General features: G+C 33.6%; 1 long non-coding RNA gene across 1 annotated transcript; it reads left to right on the forward strand.

The window, feature by feature from the left end:
- Positions 1-9,097: 9,097 nt before the first annotated feature.
- On the forward strand, positions 9,098-10,149 carry LOC141657426 (uncharacterized). The gene is made up of 2 exons (XR_012548759.1): positions 9,098-9,299; positions 9,625-10,149. It is a non-coding gene; the product is annotated as an uncharacterized LOC141657426 (long non-coding RNA).
- Positions 10,150-19,526: the final 9,377 nt, after the last annotated feature.

Consider the following 19,526-nt stretch of genomic DNA (forward strand, 5'->3'; position numbering starts at 1 on the left):
GATAAAATGACGTCCGTTTTACAATCCGAGCTCAAATAGAGAAACTGTCCGCTAGGACGAGCGTCCCGAGACCCAATCCGCTCGTCTCCTGCAGGACGAGCGTCTCCCCTTCAAAGACGCTCGGATTGTTTGACAGATAAGAATGAAGAAGAACACTGCTCCAACAATCCGAGCGTCCCGACTGCTCAGCCGCTGGTCTCCCCCTGCTACAGTCCGAGCGTCCCGACCCATTGGCCGCTCGGATTCCTTTCCAGTGCAACCGTCTCTCCTCCAGCCCACCCGGGATGCGCATATTTCTGAAAGACTAGCAAAAAGGAGACTAGCATCATTCTTTGAGAGGAGCATTTCCCTACTCAACAATTAGCATTGTTATTTACTCATTTACCCTTGCTTAACCTAATGATGTACTACTATATATACCCCATTTGTAAAGCTCTCCTCAATCAAGCTTTCTTAGATTAAATCAAGTTTCCTTAGATTAAATCAAGCCTTATTAGTAGGAAATTCTCTTAGATTAGATTAGGAGTATATTAGAATAGATTAATCTCAATATTTCCAAAAAATTACACATTAATCTTTACTTAATTATTGTTCAAGTTTATTATTGGGCAATTCAAGTTTATTATTGGGTAATTGAAGATTATTGGGTTATTATTAGAGAATTGACAACTCTTCATCAATCAATCAAGTTCTCTTCTTTTATTCGTTGCTTTATTATTTGGAATCATCTCAAGTTTGGTATAATTCTTTTACGATTTACTCTTTATTGTTTATTTTCCTCATTCTCTTATCATGTTTACACTTGTTGTGATGATTGACACCATTAATGACATGTTTACCATGATAATAAGTGAGTAGTCTTTAAACTAGGATTAGTGGGTAATTAGGGGAAACAAACATGGGATTGATTCATTCTTAATCTAATATGTTCTCACAATTAAGATTGCTTGTTTGTTGTAATGTTAACCTATGCACATGTTATGTTTGATGAAATGCTAAGCCTATGAATCCTTGCATTTACAACCATCTCTTATCTACTCAACTTGACTTGTAAGATATAAACCAACTCGAGTCTTGTTAGACCATGCATAGAAGTGATTAGGAAGAAAGTAAGTCGACTTGTAGGTGTTGTACAATCTAATCGATTCGGCTCCGGGACCCAACTCTTCCAAAGAACCGTAAGACATAAACCAACTCGGTTTCTCTACAACATAAACTGCTTGCAACTTTGTGAACATGTTTGTATGATCAGCTCCCATGAATCCCCTATGAACCCATAATATCCTAGCACTTTTAATCAATTGTTTACATCTCTTATTTTATTGTTTGTTTTACTTTATTACTTTCATTAGTTTAGAACACAACTATAAACCCAATCAATTCTGACACTAGCATAAATTGAGATAGATAGACCTAGAACCCAAAACACACCGTCCCATGGATCGACCTCGACTTACCACTAATTAGTTGTTTGTTGAGAATATAAATGTGTTTGATTGAGATCCCCGACGACAACTCTCATCAAAATGGCGCCGTTGCCGGGGATGGTGCTATGTGATTAAGTTCTTACTTGTTTGTCTATTTTAATTTTGCTCTAACCTTGAGGAACTTGTTCCTTAAGGTTCGTTCTTACCATTTGTGTGTAGTTTCCTTGGTTGTAGTTGTTCCTTGTCTTATCTATGATGGCTCAAGACTTGACATATGGAGTATGTGGTAGATTTTTTAAGTATGACTATGGGTATGGGGAGTTTGAGGAGCAAGTTAACACAAACCTACCTTACTACTCATACAATGAAAATCCTAACTACTACTCCGAATTTTTCCACCAAAATCACCACATCCAATATCCACAACAATCACCCTCCCAATACCCACTTTGCAACCAATTCCAAATACCACAATACAACCACTTTCACACCCACCCACAACAACAAGATGAGCATGAAATTCAAAGTATGGTTCTCCAAATGATGGGAGATCAACAAAATTTCTTCAAACAAGTGCTAGAGGAGAGCCAAAATAGGGACAATGTTCTTCAAGGCATTGTTATCCATGGTAATTATAGAACATATAAGTCACTAATATTAAGAAAATACCTTAATATTTATATAATCTAACTGGAAGAATAATTAATTGTAGTACTTATAAATTACGAATACACTTAAAAATTTAGTTTTATCTAACATTTATAACCTTACTTATATTATGGTCTATCCCGCATAACCCGATCTAAGGCGATAGTCTTATGCTCATAGGATACACATATACATTCTAATAAATTTTAGGTGCAAATAAATGCATTCACGAAATCTCCTGGGACACTCCAATTATAAGTAATGGATGAAAATACCCCTGATTTTATTATAATAACTGCATTCGAGATGTTGAAAGTTAAATGGCAAATCAATCATATGAAACATAAAGAGAGTGTCCCAGGACATTTTGATAGTGTATTTAGGGCCACTTTAAATTTTTTTATAAAAAAAAAGAATAAGTTTCTTATAAAATGTCTTACAATAAGTCATTGTAAGACCATCCATAAAATACATTGATGCCCTTATCACTCAACCATGGTAAGTAATGGAAGTTTTATGAGGTTAATAATGGAAAGTCATACATGGTTTTTTTATTAATGCCTGTGTAAAAACGTTTTATAAAATAATTAATATTTTTTAAAAAAAAATTGGCTCTTTAAGCGAAAATTAATGGGCGTAAGTCGTAAGCAATCAGAGTTCAGGCAAAATTCGCACGACCCAAAGATACTAGTCCTTTACCAACTACAATCTACAAAACCTATTTAATTTGACCCGCCTAATAAAAAAACTAAAAATACACACAATTACTCTCTTCTTAGCCCTTCACCGTCTTAACTTCACACTCTGTAAATACGTTTTATAAAAGAATTAATATTTAAAAAAAATGGGCTCCTTAAGCAAAAATTAATGAGCATAAGCCGTAAGCAATCAGAGTTCGGGCAAAATTCGCATGACCCAAATATATCAGCCCTTTACCAACTACAATCTACAAACCCAATTTAATTTGACCCACCTAATAAAAAACCTAAAAATACACACAATTACTCTTCTCTCAGCCCTTCACCGTCTTAACTTCACACTCTCTCACTCTTAGGTCTTACTTTTAGCAACTTGATTTGATAAATTCGCTGAGGATAATTTGCATTGTATTTCCGTTCACTCTTTATCATCATCCTAAGTCCATATTCATTGTTCTATACTTCTATCCACTCTATTTTAACGTAGTTTCCCCCATATTATAAGCTAGTTCCGTTAATACCTAAGGTATTACTTGATCTAAAAGTAATTAATTATCCAGATTTAATATTGTTATGCAGTTCTGTTATAATTTTGTTGTAGTCCAAATTTAATATTTTTTAATTGATATTTTTGTCTATGCATATTTTTCACACACACTTTTTTTATCAGTTTATTTTTCTGCGAAATTAATTTCTTTTGTCTTTTATAATAATTTGTTCAATCTTTAATTATTTTTTTGGTATTTTTCATTTCATGCAAATTTATCATATTTAATTATTTTGAACTTATTTTCAAATTTTCTTTATGTCAATGTTTACACATAAGCTTTTTTTTTTTTTGTTTTTTTTTTGTTTTTTGGTTTTATGTCATTTTTTTTATCTACAAATATTATTAAAAGGGTAAACCTTAAAAGCCATGTAGACAATGTCACCTCGCATTACTAAATGCCATCTTGCATAACCAAAATTCCACGTCACCAATTATAGAAAGCCACGTCATTATTTCTTATTTAAAAAGAAAAAAAAAATTGAACCATTAAATGCAAATAGCATAACAAACATTAACTTTGGGTTTTTTTAATTTTTAGATAAATTAAACAACCATTAAAAATAAATTCATACTAAATTTAAAAATTTTACGTTTATTGTTAGAATATTTTAAGCAACAAATAAATACTCCCTCTGTCCCGGTCATTTGTTGTCCTTTTCCATTTTTGGGTGTCTCAGTCATTTGTTGTCCTTTCTATTTTAAGAATGAACTTGATGAGTAATTTGATCATTCTCATTCAATTTGTTCCACTTGTCATTTAGTTATTGGCCATCTCCTCTTTCCTTGGTCTTTGTGCCAAAACGAAAGGACAACAATTGACCGGGACGGAGGGAGTAACACATAATTATAATTTTACACCATTTATAAAATAATAAATAATTTGTAAATATTAAGAGCAAATAATAACATACTTAAAATTAAACATTAATTTTTTAATTTTTAAAGGTAGAATAGGTTAAACGAAAAATTAAAAATTTACATCACTCTAATTTTAAACTTTTTATATGTGCACCTCCCTCTTAAATCTTATTGAAATAAACTTGCTCAATTTTGTTAATTTTGATAAATAAATAAATCTATAAATATAATTTATAAATAAAAGGTAAGGCAAAATATCCACCTCTTTTAGTTTCGTAATATAACTCCCTAAACAATTCGCATGTGATGTGAATTTTGTAAAAAAAAAAAAAAAAAAAAAAAAAAAAAAAAAAAAAGAAGAAAAAAACCTTTTACATTTCATTTCTATTTAGTCTATATTTATGTCTATAATAAATATGCTAATAATGAAAACGAATACTCAAAAGTCATGAAACCTTTCTACATATTTATGTATATATTAACTTTGATAATAATAATTAAAAAAAGTCTAAAAGTCATAAAATGCATCCTCATTTCGCTATATAAATATTTTATGGAAGAAAACATTTGTGAGCCAAAATTCAAGCCAAATTTTTTTTACCCCTATTGTCAAAATAATTGTATGTATGTGTGAATAATCTTTATTATCACTGTATCAACATCAAGGTAAGTGTATTTAGGTTTTAAATTAATAATTTATTTATTTATTTTTAAGCTCCATTGGTTTGAAGTAATCTTCAGATTTTTAACCTTAATATATATGTAATTTTGTTTTCATTTAGAGACTATCGAGATTTGTGGAGTTGAACTATTCAAAGGTAAATATACTTATATTTTATAATTCAATGCCTATTTCTTACCTTATTTAAAAGAAAACTTAAATTAATAACGATAAGGTTAATATTACATAAATCAAATTCCACCATTTTATTTGTTATTAATCACTCACTGGATTTTTTTTTTGTATGGATAATTAATTGGAGAAAGAAGACTATATGAAAAAGAGAAATACTATAATTGCTTAAACAAATACTCCCTCCATTACAATCAATACTATGTTATAAACTAACTACAATATTGACAACATGAATGTGAATGAGTAAAATTTTTAGGTTCATAATTTTTCTTTATTATTTCATAAACTTTCAAATATATGTTTTATTTGGGTATGTGTTATTTTTTTATTCATCATTTTTTCTTTGAAAAATAACTCTCATAGAATGAAATTGGAGTTGCGATGATCTCAATCTTATTAACTAGTTGGACAAAAAAAAACTCTTTTGGTATTGATAATAACTAAATGTAAATTATTGTCTAATACTTCTGTGTACATGTCATATTATCTTGTGTGTATGTCTTATAACACAAATGAGATCGCAATGAGATTTGTAGTAGGCTACCATTTAACTCATTTTTATCTTTTATGCAAAATTTTAAAATTTAGGATTCTTGATAAATTGATATAAACGATATATTAAGATTATCATTTATTAAACTTCATAATTATGCTACTATTAGAAAATATGATTTATGAGAATTAAAAGATTGAAAAGATAAAAAGTCCTATAATTTTATATCTTCTTAACTCCTTACATTTTGAGATTTATTATTCTAAAAAAAAAAGAAGAAAAAAAAGGATAAATCATTTAATATTATGGATTGATTTACTCTTTCATCTTCACGTACTAACTTTATTGGCCTAAATGACAAAGGGACATTCAAGCTTTCACATTGAAAATTTAGTACATAATCTATACAATCTAATTAAAAGGTAATCTTAAGCATTTATCATGAATTACTGGACTTATTAAAGGTATTTATTTTTTTTAAACCACATGTTATTAGTATATTAATCAAAATAAACAACTAAAGTACAATATATAGTTTTGAAAATAAACCAAATTTGTCAAAGAAGCCGACTAACTTTTATGTATTCCAAGACTATATATTTTAAATGGATCAACTAATTGCTCAAACAAGTATAAATAAAAAGATTAAAATAACAAAATTAAAACAGGTAAACCCGTGAATTTCACGGGTCACAAACCTAATTGTTGTTTAAAAGTCTATTTTTTGTTGACATTAGTAACTGTTTGTTGTTTACTATTGATTTGGTTCTATTTATTCTTATCATTAATTGTATTCTGATTTGATTTAATTTTTATTGAGAGTTGATTATGTTATTTCTAATTCCCTATATTATAATGAATTTAAAAATAAATATTGCCTATAAATATAATATTAATCAGTGAGCAATTTACATCAATCTATGTATCAAATTGATTCTTCTAAATGAAATGTGATGACTGAACGTGGGTGGGACAGGGAGAATTTATTTATTAAAAAAACTGTACTTTCAACTACAGAGCGACACGTCAGTTCTTTGGTTGTTGGTTTAATAGATATGACTAATGACTAATCTTAAATCAATGCAAATTACACGGGTTTGTTGTCTAAAATTTTGTATCAAATTATGTAAACAGAGAAGATTGCTCTTTAATTAAATTCATATTTAATGTTTTCAATGCATATCATAATGTCATTTGTAATTAGCAAGTTTGTACCTATAGGAGGAAAAAACAATAAACTGTTATAATGTACAATCATAAGTAAATTATACTTCCTCTTATTCACAAACATCTTCCACATTTCCTAAACCGGTAAGTCACAATGATCTTCCACTTTCCTTATTTGTCTATCAATTTATGGTTAATATAACATGTAAGTATGTAACCCCACATTCTCTCTTCTATTTTCATTTTCCTCCACATACTACCATTCAACTAAATATTTGTCTAAAAGCAATGTGGAACAAGATAGAGAATAGGAGGGAGTACTATAACTTCTCAAACAGTTATTTAAACACTACGTTACTTGTTTTATTGGACATGCGTTTATCATTATCACAAATCAGAATCTTCAACCCCTTTTTGCTTGCGACCCTTAAAATAGCCACGTAGAGCTGACCATGCTTAAACACGACCTTGGAAGATAATGCCTAACATTTGTTATAGGTTATTATATGAATATTTTTAACTATGTATTTCACATATAGCACATACGTTAAAATAATAGTGCTATAAGTTTACAGTAGACCTATCAAATTCTGAGCCGGCTCGAAAATCCGTCCAGACTCGACCCTTTTTTCCAAGGTCAAGTCCCAAAATTTTCGATCCGTTTAACCCGTTATTGTAAGGTCGAAACCCGGCCCAAATGGGTCGATCCGTTAGGTTAAAGGTAAATCAAGAATTTCATTAAATTATCAATATTTATTTATAATATTTGAAAAAATAGTTAAAAAAAATATTATTTCTAGTACTTAAAATTTCAAACACAATTAAAAAATTATTTTTATATAATTTTTATAATATTTAACAATAAAGTAATTGCTAAAAAAAAACTTTATTTAATAGTATGAAGTATATCAATATATATTGTAAACATTTAATTAAAAAATTAAATATTTTAATTATGTTTTACATTTTAAAAAAAAATATTTTTTTAATTAAAAAAATCGTAAAAAAGGCGTTATAAACTATTTTTTTATATGAATTTTGACTCTAACCCGTCCGGTGACTCGTATGAGTCGACATGTACCCGACCCGACAAATATGACCTGACGCGGACCTGCCCCGACCCGCCCCACTTCGTATGTTAAAACATTATGCCAATATGTTTATCCATGAGATGATATCTTAGAACACAAATTCTCATTTAAGACGAGCACTATCCGTCTTAAATTTAAGACGGGTCAAATAGCTACCATTTTCATAGATAAGACAAAACCAAAATGCCTAGATATTAACAAAAGACTTGTCTTTATCTATGCCTATATATATATATATATATATATATATATATATATATATATATATATATATATATATATATATATATATGTAGAATTAGGATCACATGAGTCCACCCTATCTTTTTGAGTCAGTGAGTCCAAATAAACAATATCATCTGGTTGTACTAAACAATATCACGGGTTTATCTTATACTGATATCACACCACTGAACATAATTCAGCCTTTCACCATCTTCAATGTGAGTCACAATACTTTCTTTATCGACGACCCCTATGCCGACGAGATCGTTGGCGGTCGCTACCCATGTAGTGCACTTACCTATCCACGTCCTTTAATCTCTTTCCCCATCTCTCTCCCATCTTTCTTTTTAAAATTTAAAATCAAACAAACATCGATTCAACCACCATATCCCTATCCATGACGGCCTGCATCAACTCCAACGACTCATCATCTTGCTGCTGCTCCACACCCAACTCGAAATATGGGGTCTTTGGTAGGGATTGTGTGTGGCGGATTTAGGGTTGGATGATGGGTGTGTTAATGAAGGGTGGTGGTCGTGTTCGTGAGACGGGTTGGCGGGTGGTGGTGTGGTACTAAGTCAATGGTGGTGGTGCTAGCGGTGGTGAAGGTGTGCCGTTGGGTTATGGGTGGTTGTCGTCGACGGAGAGTTGTGCACTTTCAATATTCTCAGCCTTTCTTTTTTACTGTTTATAATGCGTGTTTTTCGTGATATTGTTTAGTGTGGCTTGATGATATTGTTTCGTATATTACGTGATATTGTTTCGAACTCACGAGTTACACTAAAAAAAATCGTGATATTCTTGTGTATAGTGTGTGATACATAAGTTTAATTCACTGGGACTCAAAAATATAAAAGGATTTCACCTGGATCTTCTCTCTCTCTCTCTATATATATATATATATATATACATACATATATATATATATACATACATACATACATACATACATACATACATACATACATACATACATATATATATATATAGGGCGGGGTCACGTACGAACTTACGAACTAACTTAAATTGGTCAGACTAAGTAAATAAACAAAGTCAAACTTATACCTCCACATATGCTGACTTATTATACCTGTCACTTTTAATCACCCATCTCACTCTTAATCATACTCACCCATACAACATACTTCCGTTGGCGACCACCGGAGCTCCGGCTAGACGTCGTCACCGCCATCACCTTATCAAGAGCGACGACGCAGATCTGGTTGAATACCATTTGAACTCTTTTTATCCCATCGCTGTCCCGGAGCAGTAACTACGAACAATGGGTAAACCTCTCTCTCTCTCTCTCTCTCTCTCTCTCTCTCTCTCTCTCTCTCTCTCTCTCTCTCTCTCTCTCTCTCTCTCTCTCTCTTCTTACCATCATCATTACATTTTAATATGGTGATTTAATCGATTAATTTTAATTTGAAATTGAAATTGTAACAATCAGATCTGATGAGGTTCATTTTTAGGGTTTATGGTTGGGAATATCCTCAATTACCTTCCATTATGAGGGTTACTCGTCCTACTCGACTCGATAGAGCATGTCGTCTTGGTTACAAGGCTAGGTCTCATATGTTTTATTCAATTTTTGTTGTAAATTATTTTTAGGCTTCATTGTGGTGCAGCAAATGGATCTAGAAGGTACTCCATGAACAATGGTGGTTCGTTGTTGGTCAGAAACTAAGAATGGAAAGATGTTTTCCACTTGCTCAGTTCTACAATGCTTTCTTACATATAATATATTATTAGATTTTAAATCACTATGTTTGATCTCAATGGTCAATCTTTAGTTTTAAAACATTTTTGAAAGTTTTTGTAACAAAAAAGTTCTCCGTTCTCTTCTGGTCTAAGAACTATCTGGCTGCAAATGTCCGGAAGGTTTCCGTGGAGATGGCCACAGCTGTGAAGGTCATCCATCTATATCTTGCTTTTTTTTAGCTACTAATGTTTTATGGCTGTGAAATCAGTGACTTGTAATGTGATAACGTGTCATTCGAGTCATGTACAGGTTGCATCGGTTTATTTTCAAGTTATTTCAGGTACACATTGAGAAGAATGTATGTCACTCTCATGCAAATTATTTGTAGAGACTTTCTGGTGATCAATAATAATGTCGCTAAAATGTTACTCCGGATGTTACACTCTAGCGGATTTTGGGTTAAGTTGGTTAATATCTATTTTTTTTACAACTATTATGCTGATGTTCAAAGGTTTCCTCAAGGCCTCCCTAAAGCATGCGCAAATACCTCCTAGAGAACTTTAGTCTCGTCTGTCACCAATTATTTGTTATTCTTTAATTATTTGTAGTACGTAGTATATAGTTGTAATATCTCGGATTTTAATACAATGACCCTAACCGTCTTGTAACGATAAACGTATTGTGGTACCGAAACTCAACGTAAATTAAGAGATTCAAAGCTTACGTAAATGAAGAGATTCAAAGCTTAAGTCATAGTTTGTTTTTGTTCTTGCAATATCCACTTATCCAGCAACTCTTGCAACAGTACCTTAATCCATATTTTACTCAAGCTCAACTAACACTAATCATCTTATAGAACCATAAATGTCGATAAACATGAATGTTTTAATTGCCAATGAGTTAGTCTTGTATTAAGCAATTTTAAACTAATATAGTTATAAATAGATCCAAACGCAATCCTATATTAAGGGTAAAAGTGATTACTTTAAGTTTGCATTTTAAAGTTGTTTACACTTTATAACTATCTCACATAAGCATTTGTGATTCCACAATATGATTAAAAATTCAATCTAATTCAATCATAAAATCAGTAAACTTAGTAAAAATTTCACGTGAAATACAAACTTTCCTCGTACCATTCATATCTTAAAATCTCATTTCAAAAGTCTCGACTTTTTAAGGAAAAAAGAACACTATGAAAGAGTGTATCTAGCAAGCTAAAGGTATGTATCTAGATCTAGCAAGCTAAAGGTTTGTATCTAGTAACTTAAAAGAGTGTATCTAGTAAGGTAAAGGTATGTATCTAGTAGTTTACAGGAGTGTATGTAGATAGCAAAAGGTATGTATCTAGCAGCTTAAAGGAGTGTATCTAGCTAGTTAGAGGTATGTATCTTGCAACTTAAATGAACTTAAATGAGTGTATCTAGCTAGCTAGCTAGCTAAAGGTATGTATCTAGCAACATAAACGAGTGTATATAGTTAGCTAAATGTATGTATCTAGCAACGTAAAAGACTGTATCTAGCAAACTAAAAGTTTCTATCTAGCTACTTAATGAGATCAAACGAGAGGGACGTGTATCCTAAATTTAAGACGGGAAAGGGTTTAGGGTTAGATTAGCCTATTTAAAATTATAAATATATAGGCTGCAGTTGTTTAAAATACTCCTCGCAAAATAATAAAACATAATAACATAAATCGGAGGGAGTATTAAACAAAACTTGCTCAAAGAAACAAATTCAACGATGCTTTAAATCCTTGATGAATAGGAGAAGAGTGTCGTCTTTAAAGCCCAATATTATATAAGAAAATACTACTCGTATAACATAAACCATGGTCTACGAAGATAAAGAAAGAATGAAAGTTAGATGTTCAAATCCTCATACTCGCCATTCAGGTGTTCACGTAACATGAGCATTAAGTGAAATAAGACTTGGACATATACCTAACTATATTTACAAACACAGAAGTTGAGCTTAAACATTTTAACAATTGATCCGAAACTAAATTTGACGAAAGTCCGATGACCTAAGATGCAAATTAATACCAAGTAAATAGTTACTAAATGTCTGATTATCCACGTCTCGATCAATTGTCCTACCCACCGAAGAAAAGGCGATTTCTTTGAATCAGAAGTATGCTAATGGATTCATCTTTATTGGGTCACTACAATGTACATAAATAGATCCATTCCTATTGAATGTGAACTTTAAGCGTCAAATAGGTGGCCGCTAATAGCCGAATCGGCCATAATAACGTACACGAATGTATGTTTAGAAATAGATAGAAGGACTCCGAGCATTTAATCGGAGAATGCAAGGTGCGTAAAAACCTAATAGCACTACACCAAATCTGACAATCAATAAGGAGCGTATCACAACGGTTTAATGCATATAATAACGACACTTAGATTACCGTTTTCCAAATATTGGCGGAAACCTAGACAGCGCTAATTGGAATAACGGTTTCCCTCGAAAACCATTGTTATTATAATTTGATAACGGCCGCTTAACAAACCGTAGTAAAAAATGTTTAACGGTTTCCAAAAACTCGTTATAGAATCACTCTTATCAACGATTGTTAGAAAACCGTTACCACTTTAAGAAATCGGCATTTCGAAAACCATTACCAAATTAACATCAGCAACGGTTTTTGTTACCCATTGTTATGTTATAGCTACGGATTTTTTGTAACCGTTATTATTTTCTTTTATGAAATAACGGTTTTTCAGTTCAACCGTTCTCAGTATTTGATTAGATTTTCCAGTTTGACTACTACATTCAAAACTTTATCAGAACTTTAATAAATATTCAATTTGACCAATAATATTCACTTTGACCAAAATAATTCTATAAATATGTCTTCATAATATTTTAGGTCAAATTCTAAATTATCAAACATTTACTCTTTAATTTTTCTCTAACTTTCTCTGTAAAAAAAATATGGCTGGTGTATCGGAGCTACAATTACATTCTCGTTACGCACTTCCTTTTACTTGCATTCTCCATAATCTCCCGGTTCATTATGGTGTGAATGGAAAGGATTTAACCCTAATTTTGGGTGGTTGACGCAACTGCTTCATGACTCCGGTTTTACCGCGGTTAAAAAAAGTGTACCCTGTGTCTACAAACAAGCAAGATTTTGTAGGCTTGCTTTTATCGTGTTTGACGAAGCCAACTGCCAAGATAGTTTTCACCACGCAAGAAAATTAGGGGCTAGATTTGCGGGTTAAGATGCGGGGAAAGAGGACTTATATTCGGATGATAAACAACAAGGCCCTTATATATGGGTTGCGACCCATCTTGATCATCATCTGCTAAAACATTGCAGGAAGCATCACATTCTTGCCACCGTGCCTATGTCATGGGAGAAAGAGGTCATTCCACCTGCGCTTCTCGGTGATAATAAAGGGCTGATCTACGACTTGCTCTATACCGAAATTCATGATAAGTATCCTAATACTTCATCAGATTCTAGTAATTAAGTCTTTAATTATTACCTGCCATTGTAAGTTGTATTTGGATTATGGTGGTGGTTTCAATTAAAGTTTAATTATTTATGTTTTTTGTTACGTTTTTTGTTACCCCATCCTCTGGAATTCAGAGACAATATCACCATATATGTCTCTTTCACCTTCAGCCAAATCCACACAGTCTTTTTCCTATTGCAACGACATTGTCCCCTGCTCGGCAATGCGACCTTGGCGGTGCAGAACCGGAAGTAGTAGGAGACGGTCACATTCATTCGCAACCCATAAATATGGGCCTACCCGCTGATCATTGTGATCAAACCAGAGTGTCGAAGAGTCATTGTTATAGAATGCCCGCTCAAGTTTGTGAGCCTGACGAAAGCATTCCCGCTCCTCATCCCCGCCAAACTCGATGAGGGCGCACCGCTCGAATCCATCATGCGCATCATTGTCCGGGTAGATAGTTTGAACCAAATTCAATCCGGCTAACTGAATTAAACCTATTAACCAGTCAAGGCTATACGAGAGTATAGCCTTTCCATACCCATCGTCTGTATACGGGAGATTGTGAATGGTGCACTTAAAGGGTTTAGCGTACATAAATCTACATGAGGGTCCTGCAAGAGGTTCATATGATGCTTCATCATCATCATCATCATCATCATCATCATCATCATCATCATCATCATCATCATCATCATCATCATCATCATCAGCGGATGAATAACATGAACCACTATAAGTTGCTGAACTTGACGACATAATCGATGTGGAAAATTAATGGAAGACTTAACAAGTTAAGAATTGGAAAGTGCAAACGGTACAAGTTAAGATTTTGAAAATTATAATTCTACTTATAATGAGTTTGGGTTGTATTGTAAATGATATAATAGGATAGTAAGAATTGGAACCGGTATAAGAATAAGATAAAAATTGGAAACTTAACAAGTTAAGAATTGGAAAGTGGAAACGGTACAGGTTAAATAAGAATCGGTCAACTTTATCGTGTTAAACATATAAGCTTACAACGACTATCCAAAATACCGTTGTCCAATGAGTAAGAACACAACGGTTATCAAAAAACCGTTGTCTAATTAGAAAAACAAAACAGTTATCAAATAACCGTTGTCCAATAACTAAAAATACAACGATATTGATTTGACTAATGCATGCCTTGTAATTTTTACTTTTTCTAATTCAAAGTTGCAGTATTGCGTGTTTGACCATATGTATAACACAAAATGATAACGGTTATTTGTTAAGCCGTTATCATATTACATATATCAACAACGGTTGGACAGAACCTGTTTTAAAAAAAATGTTTAATTATTTGTGATTTTCTAATGTTTGTGATTTGACTAATGCATGCCTTGTAATTTTTACTTTTTTTGATTCAAAGTTGCAGTATTGATTGTTTGACCGTATATAACAAAAAATGATAACGGTTCTTTGTTAAGCCGTTATTATATTTCATATATCAACAACGGTTATTGTAAATCCGTTGTCATATTACACCAATAAACAACGGTTTTTCTTATAACCGTTGTAAATACAGATCCACTGTAAAAACTGAAAAGTTTGTGCTTTTACCAATGCATGCCCTATTATTATTGGTTGTTTGACCATTATTCTCCTCATGTATGCATGCACAATTAATAGAAGTTTGAATGTAACGTATGGATGAAATTAATCAAATTATTTATAGCTTTATTATACTATCAATAGCATCACATTTGCAGTAACAATAACAATCACTTTATTATAACTAACCATTCTACTTCACTTTTTAAATAATATACATATACATACATATCATAATAAAATGTCATCGTCTTCATCATCCGCAGTCGCACCTCCTCAGCAATCGGTAAACCGCTATATCAACCCGATTACGTGCATCATTCACAATCTCTCAGTCATACGCAATGCTGCTGGGAAGCTAGCTTCTAAGTCTCTTAACCCATTGAGGGACATCCTCATTGAGAATGGGTTTTCAAATATTAGGACAATCCACCCGGCTTGGATTTCTGGTTGTGGGTTTCTTGGATATGCTCTGATCGAGTTTCGAAGGGATGGTCTTGACGATTTTCACCAAGAAAAACAACTCGCTGCAAGGTATGCATCACGTGACCATCAAAGGGGGCAAAAATGACTTTTATGATGACGACCCAAAGGATCGTTATGTACACGCTGGGCCTTACTTATGGGCTGCCACCGCTGAGGATGCTCATATGATGAGAAGGTTCATTTCGTACAGGTTTATTAATGTACCGAAATCATGGGAAGACGAAGAAGTGCCTCATTTTGATCACCGTCTTGATGCCGATGTAGTAAGCTTGATTTATAATCAAGTTTATCCTCAGTACCCACCTCCTAGTCAAACTCCTGTTAGGGTGTTTAATTAATTTACTTAGTTAGCTGTTTGGTTTTGTGGTTTTGTGGTTTTTTTATTTTTTTATTGTGTTTCCTTTTTTTCCTTTGTTGTACTTTTTTTTCCGCCATTGTATAATATTGTAGATACCCATATTTATCGATATTGGCATTAATAGAAACCCGTCAAAACACCTGATTATGATAGGACAACATGTATTTGCTAGTTGGCATTATCCTTTTTTGGAGTTCGTTCTACGATATGGAATGGGCGTCGTCGATGAAGCGCTTTATTAATGATATTTAATTTAAAAGTTCTAATTCTTATTTAATTTAAATGATGTTTAAATTAAAGGTTTTAATTCATTTATTTGGAATTTATTTTCTCAAGTTTATTTTATTGAAAATAAAATTAATATTTGATTTGGAAAATCATTTTATGAGTGTATTTGATTTGAAAAATCATTTATTTTAATGTATTACTTGATTTGAAAAATCTATTTCCAAAGTTGAAAACTCGTTTTAATCACACGATTTGTGAGCTCGTTTTATGCTTGATTTGGGCTCGATTTTCGATGCACTTTCGACCCAACTTCCTCTCCCATAACCCATGTTCGATTATTAGCCAAAGCCTACCCCAAACCTGATGTGAATACGGTGCGAAGCTTCAAATAAAAATTCTACCAGAAATACCGTATCACGAACTGCGAAAAAAAAATAAAAAAAAAAACGGAGGGGAAGCTTGGGCACACGGTCAAGCTTGGGAAAAAGGAGAAAAGAAAAGATCAATGCACCATCATTAATCCTTTCCTAGTTAATTGTATTAGTTTATAGTTTTTGTTGTAGTTTTAATTTTCCATAAGCTTTTAAATAAATTTGTAGAAAACTAGGATAGAATAAATTAGCCTTGGAATTATGGGTCAAAGAAGGCATTAAAGCCCTCTTGGTGAACCGTGTAGAGAGGCTATATAAGGCCCCTTTGGTTTGTTTTATTTTTCATATGTTGTTTTATAAAAATCGAGTTAATTCTCTAAAATCTTGTCTTGGTTATTTGTGTCGTTACACAAGTACTTTGGCTTAAGAGGTCGAAACGCGTATTTCGAACCTTGCTTAAACGAGGGACGTGCTCCTTAGTTTGAGTCGAGTTATTCGACGAGTATCGGATAATTCAAATATTGGCGTGGTTATAGGTCTAGCCGCGACAAATATCCTTTCTTTTCCCCTTATTTTCAAAAAGCTAAAAAAATACAAAATCCACAATGTCGAGTCAAAATCACGAGTCTCCCGCTTCCGCGAAATTCACATCAAAACCCCTTGTTTAACCCACCCAAATCTCGTCCCAAACATCCCCCCAACACAGCCAGACTCCTTCCCTAACCCGTGTTCAACGTAGCCCGTTTGTTTTGCTTCGAACTTGGTCCAAATCCACCACGAAACCCCTCCACAAAACCCGTGTCTAATCCATCCAAAACAGGCCCCAAAACGAAATAGCCCACAGCACCCCTGTTTTCGTTCAGCTCAAACCCGAGTCCAAAACCTGCTCCCAACACCACTTATACCCGTGCCCATTAACCCTAAACCATACCCTAGTATCCCTACCATATTCCCATGCCTTTCCCACCAAGAAAAACCCTCATACAAACCCTAAAAAATCCCCAAAAAGCTGCGGGACAGCAGCTATCCAAAACAGAACCATTCCCGTTTCCCTATAAATACCCCCTTCGAAAGCATTCGAAAGCCCTTCACCAACTCCGTCACTTTTCTCCTCGAAGCTCTCCACATATCTTACTGCCATTAACAAGCCTCAACCTCCATAAATGAACCCTAGTTGCCTCTCAAAACCCTCGACATACAAAACTGAGAATCAGTTTGTGTGTCCTCCTTTCAACCCTTCGTTCAACCATCAAACCTCCATTAAAACTCGAGTTTCTTGCTCCTAATTAACCATATAACATCAATATACACCTTAGACAAAGACTCACGAGCCAAATTGACCTTGAGAGCACACGAATCCCTTCGAAATACAGAGTGTCATACACTCTGTTTTCGCGGCTTTTCCTGTCTGTCCAGTTCTGTTTGTGCTCGTTTTTCGTGACCAATACCTCATAACGAGCTTGTTTTGTTTTAAGATCTCTGTTCTAATTTCTTTCTCGTTTTGAAAACATCTTTCAAATCTAATTTTCATTGAGAAACGAGTGAGAAGTTGCAGTTTGAATGTTGCTGTCCAGATTTAACAAAAAACGTGTTGTTGCTTTGTTCCTTCGTCAACGACGGCCCCTCGAGATAAAATCTACGATCGATTACGACCCAAGACGGTGTTAACGATACATGTAGGTTGAAGGTGCATAAAAACCTCTCCTTTATCCCTTTTAATTTCGTCTTTTAATTATGTTTATTACATTGTATTATTATCGTATAAATTGTTAATTATGAAATAATTAGTATAGATATGAGTATGAGTTAAAGTGCTAATTTGAATACCTGCGTTGAGTTGAGTTGGGGAAAGAAAGCTGCTAGATTGGTCGGTCGTTTCCCTTTCTCATTTATATATCCCCGTATTCATATTCGGACAGAACTAAACCAACTAATTTGTTTTAATAAACGATGTTTATTGTATTTTATTGTCCTTAAATGAAGGAGAACGGGATTAGTAGTATGGATGTGCCGATGGATGGCCTTTGTATGTTGGATTTGTCTTTTGTTACGATAAGAATTATTCTATGATTATCGCATGACGAATTTAACATGTTTGATTGATTTAATTGATTTTATCTTGTTTAAATTTGATTGATTTGAGCATGATGATTGAATTTATGAACTACATGTAATACTCCGTATTTATAAGTCTCTGGGTACTCTATCGAGTAGGCCTTACTCTGTCGAGTAAGGGTGAGTTGCGTTCTATAAAAGTTTCTGACCTGTTGGGTACTCGATCGAGTAACATGGGTACTCGATCGAGTAAGGGGGTACTCGATCGAGTACCTTAGATACTCGATCGAGTAGCCGGGTTTTACGGGGAGTTTTCTCGGGTTTTGTTAATTATGCGATTAAGGTATAAAAGCTTTGTCGTCATTATTCTAAATCACTTTTGCAAAACCTAAATTACTGTTTAAGAGAGAAAGCAAGCAAGTTCTTCATCCTAATCGCATTATTAGCAATACCCGGAGTTTGGAAGGTCAGTTCTCGTCGTTGGTTATACCGTTGAGTTCCTTGCGTCGAGGGTAAGATCTATGTACCCTTTTTATTGTCTTTCCTTTAATTTGGTTAAACCCTAATTTAGGGATTTGGGGTTTTTTGTGTAGATTGTGATTCGGTAGTGTTTGTATGTTTGTATGATAGGAGGAGGTTTTGTAGAAGAGCCTTTTGATACAAATTGTAGAGACCGTCGATAATTATGCTTTCGGTAGGATTTCTACTCGTATTAGTCCCATAATGGGATGATTGTTGATGTGTTGAGATTGATTGTTTGATATAGTAATTGTATTGTGACGATTGGGATTGTGATTGTGATTGTACACTGTTGATAAATTCAGACGGTTGTTGATATTGTGATTGTGATTGGTTGCCTATGGTTCTCGAGATGCGTTCTCGGCTGAGTGGAGTCACTTGCGGGAGTGGCTTTACGCCCTAGTTTCGCCCTTCGTGGAATCCGCCACGGAAGGGGATGTGCACATTAATGGACAGGGTTATCGCTCACTATATGGAGCGGGGATTTGGTGGGTACGGTTGCGGTCCCCCTGGTGGTGGTCCAGTGGACGATCGGTGATTGAGATGATTGGAGTTGGTTGGTTGTGTATGTGTGACAGATTAAGTCATCTGTTTATCTTATTGTGACATGTATATTAATTGTGTGATTAGTCTTGACCCGTTTAAATGTTTTAAAACTGTGGTGATCCATTCGGGGTGGTGAGCGATTTGGCAGGTATATCTTGGATACGCGTGGGATCTAGTGGGGATGGAGTCATCTCATATCG

The sequence above is a fragment of the Silene latifolia genome, chromosome 5, assembly GCF_048544455.1.
Source record: "Silene latifolia isolate original U9 population chromosome 5, ASM4854445v1, whole genome shotgun sequence".
In the NCBI taxonomy this organism is placed as follows: domain Eukaryota; kingdom Viridiplantae; phylum Streptophyta; class Magnoliopsida; order Caryophyllales; family Caryophyllaceae; genus Silene; species Silene latifolia.